We start from the raw sequence: 4473 nt of genomic DNA, 5'->3' as shown, positions 1-4473 counted from the left end.
ACTGGCCAAAGAATGCAAAACATGCAACTAGTCTGACATGTTGGCTCACTAGCTAAAGGAATAGGTAACAAGGGCTCGACAACCACCCAAAGGTATGCAAGAAGAAATCTACATGTCTGCTTACATCTTGGATGCAATCTGTGCCCGTCAGGAGTTCCCGGGCTTGAAGTGGGCATGGACACTGGCGGAGACCTTTGTGAACATTTATTGTAAGATGTTGTCTGAATGCAGCTTCAGAGGAGTTATCACACAACTGTCTGATCATTTTGTCACCCCAATTTACAAGATGATATTCGAACCAGATCCACCCTACATATCGAAGGTAGCAATAGAGGCACTGATCGACATAGCTAATTGGTATGCCTCACCATCTGGCATCTTCATACGGATGTACAGTGCGTAGAAGCCTCCGCGTGTTCTACCGAAGTTTACCATGGACAAGCTCATCATGCAAGAAGTATCATATCACATCTCGGTAGGATTGATAGCTAGGCTGCACCGGAAGAAGAAGGCACCTTGGCTCGCTCTTCCATTGTGGATCGGGTTATACGAGATACAGAGTTTCAAGCATGCGGATGTCAAAGCAGAGCAGATGAATAAATATCCATTTGACCTCTGAAGTTACAATCCATATGACTCGTATTGACTTGTTAAAGATCATTGCATGAGAGTACAACTCAACTAGATCCATGGGGCATGTCATTGGGCAGAGGAAGACCCATGGATATATTGTTACAACTCCTCCAGACTTAATGAACCAGTCGGCCTTGCTATGGAATGGATAGAGAAGAAACATCCCGAAGAGTACCAGAAGTAGTAGCAACAACAGAGGTGAACATACCAGTGTGCGACAAGGGAAAGAGGAATATTGGCGACCTCATGGAGGAAGAGCAAAGATGAAAGTTTCGAGCAGGTCCACTTGTGTAGAAAGTAGATTTGGCCATAGAGGCAACAAGGTAACAATGCGACAAGAGAAACGTGCAAAGGCAAAGAGAGAAACGGAGAATGGAGGAAATAGAGAAGGAGTTGCATGAGTTGAAGGAGCAATTCCGGAAGGATAGGAGCTGCACAGACAAGAGAAGGAAGTGCAACAGGAAAAGGTACAACAGGGGGTGCAACTTGTGCAGATAGATGAAACTGTGCCCATAAATATGGTAGAATCATCAGAACAATTGGCATCAGGAAAACAACGTGAACCATCGCAGGAGCAGGACTTTGCTCAGGAGATAGAGTAATCACTTGAAAAGATGGATACAGATATGGAGCAAAAGCAGTTACAGAAATATATCAACCTCATGCCTCACCACCAAGAGGTCGACCCACTAGTTTCACGGCATCCAGAAGAAGAGCAAGTCCCAAGGGACCAAGGAGACACTAAAATCCTTGGAGACAATCCCTAGGAGGAGATGCACAACATCTCATTCGACGAGTCTCAACATAGAGTCTTGCAATCTTGTAGAGTGTCGACTCTGAAGGATCATACATGTCCTGTGCATTTTGAGGAACGAGTGATCATGTCTGATGTGCACAAACATCCAACAACGTTGGCCGATGCTACCAGAGCATATGCCAAAGCCACTAGCTCGAGTGTTCACTTCCTGATAGCTGAGAACGAGTGAATGGCTAAGGAGCTACATACGGCCAAGTAGGGAGGAGAATTGGTTACAACATCTGCCCAAGCAGAATTGAAGAAGGAAATAGTGGATGAAGTATTGTCCCTTGACGCAGTCATGCGGGCGTTGTATTCCAAGTTTGGTATTGTGCTTAAGGAAGTCGTCCATCTCAACAGATGGCAGTAGCGATGTGGTAGAAGAGCACGTATTGTGTCGAACGTGCATGATGTTGTTGATTACATGAAAACATGGACGACGAGATACAAGGAAGCCCCACTTCAGTTGCCTAAGATGATGAAGCCCAGAGCGGTCAAGCTAAAGGCACGCACCCGGAGTCAGATCTAGAACTATGAAGATCTCCGCAACTCATCACTAGTCTACAGGCTTCCCATGCACTTGTATTCAAGAGTATGGATGTTTTTCTACACACACATGCGATCCCATCTATTGGGACACTCACACAGGAGAAGACAAAGGCACGGATCCGACTAGAGCTTGACTTGTAATTTTATGATTTGATGCGCATAGCCACCAACCCAAACTTGTCAATCAGTGTAGACACCATGCACAAGTATGTTGTTGGTCTGGCCACACTCAAGACAATGATGCGCATGTTATCAGACGAGTTGGACAAAGGTGCCTGTGCAATGTACCTGGATGTTATGGAGGCAAGAGTTCATTTCCAGAAAGATGTCACCTTAGAGTACATAGACACCATCACAGACTACCGAGCTTGGCATCAGTTCGCTATTGTCGACCACCGTGAGGATGTCGAAGAGTTGGTCTTCCAACAGTTGTCCGAGTCATAGTGATTTCTTGCATGGCTTTCTCAAGCCATTTTGTATCACATGGATACATGTGCATTGTAATGTAACATCTTGTCAAGTTTAAGTTCAAGTGTCGATAGTTGGATGTAACAGTCATAGAGTAGATGAAGAGCCATTAGGGTAGATGAAATGTCACAAAGGGGAATGTTAAGGGTCACCCCACCCTTTGCTATAAATAGTCCCTCATAACTCATTGTATAGGCTTTTGGTCAACCAAGCTTTTGATAGGAGTATCTTAGAGAAAGCTTGGACAGTATTGTAACGAGCCTTGGCTTCTCCACTACGCAGAGCTAGTATATCTCTTTGGAGGAGCAGGCAGTTGTGGCTGTAACATTCCGCTGTCAAAACTAGTGGTTGGACATGGATGTATTGTATGACTGGAACTTACACTTCTTAATATAACAGAGCCAACACGTTTCATGCATATGTTGTATTTTATTTCAAATACCTTGAGTACTCTAAATGTTATATGTATATGTTTTTTTACGCCTGCATGTGTAGTTATTTCTGTATATGTATGTATGAATCTTTCTGAAATGTGTTGTTGGTTTAACCATCACTTTGGATTGCTAGCTTACTTGCCTTCCATGTTGTGATGCATCTTTTCTCGTGTGTTCCCTTCTTAACTCTGTGTAATCACAAGTTGCCAAGGGGTGCACTCACCTCACCCTTCGTGTGTTAGAACCACTCATGCACCTTCCTTGACTTACTACATATGTCACACCCTTGCTATCAACAGGGACATCTTACTTGCCTCTGTGCGAAACTGCGATTAAGGCATTACTGTACAACCCACTGCTAGGCCTCTTATACAAAACAATCTGAGGTCTTATTGGGACTTCTTACTGGGGATATCCCATGACATGTTGGCAGGTCCAGCACTGTCAACACAACCCAAAGGTTTTCACTAGCACAGACACAGTTTATGTGCTTGCATACTCTTTGATCATCTTCAACACTGATGCACATAATCCAATAGTGAAGAATAAGGTATGCCTTTTTCATATGTGCAATTAGTTGGCAGTTCTCCTAGATCATCATATTTCAAATTATTTTGGGATCATCCTTTGTCCAAATGCCTGTTTCCTAAATTGCAGTGTTATTGTAGATGTCAAAGGCAGACTTCATAGGGAATAACGGAGGTATAGATGATGGAAAAGATTTAGCAGATGGCTATATGGGATCCTTGTATGACCATATTGTCTAAAATGAAATCAAGATGAAGATGATAATTTGATGCCAAAAAATAAAGTTCCCATAAATGGAAACAAAATCCTAGATCTAGATAGTATACTAAATATTGTAATTTGTAAAAGGGGGGAAGAAAAATCTCTGGAAACGAGTGATGATCTTCTTCGTCACATGCGAGATTAGTTTAGGGAAAAGGCTCGCAAGTCTAAGTATGTGAATTTATAAAATGTAATTAAACTCTTGTTTTGGTAGTTGCAGGTATGTGTATTATGCTGCTACATATGTGGTAATCTGAAGATTCATGGTGGAGGTTTGCTGGTTTCCAATGCTAGCAACATTTAGTGTTCCACTTGACCAAAGTGACGATGAGGTGGTTATATACCAGTGCCTTGAAGGTTTCCATAATGCAATTCATGTTATCTCTGTCATGTGTATGCAAGCACAATGAGATGTTTTTGTGACTTCTTTGGCAAATTTCACATATCGGCACTCTGCTGCTGACATCAAGAAGAAAAATATTGATGCAATCGAGGTTAGTAGCACTCCTCTACTTGTATCTCCTCATCTTTGGAAATGGTGACTTTTATTTTAGAAAGTAGTTTGGAATGGAGAGAAAGGGTTGAATCTGATCTTTAGGTGTTTAGGGAAATTCATCCATGGCATGGAAAAACTATTTGAGGCTCATGCATTCATGCAAAGTATTCCACTTCTAAAATGATTTCAGTGTAGATGAGATAAAATAAAGCATACAAATATTCATATAATTTTCTGACAAACATTGTATTCAATTGTCTCTATCAATGTTGCAGTTACTCTGTAGGAGAGGGAAGAGAGATGCCCTC

The sequence above is a fragment of the Pinus tabuliformis genome, chromosome J (assembly GCF_031772625.1).
Source record: "Pinus tabuliformis cultivar Carrire ecotype Pingquan chromosome J, CPIR1, whole genome shotgun sequence".
Lineage (NCBI taxonomy): Eukaryota > Viridiplantae > Streptophyta > Pinopsida > Pinales > Pinaceae > Pinus > Pinus tabuliformis.
The sequence above is the reverse complement of the archived record's forward strand: the minus strand, read 5'-3'. Positions refer to the sequence as shown.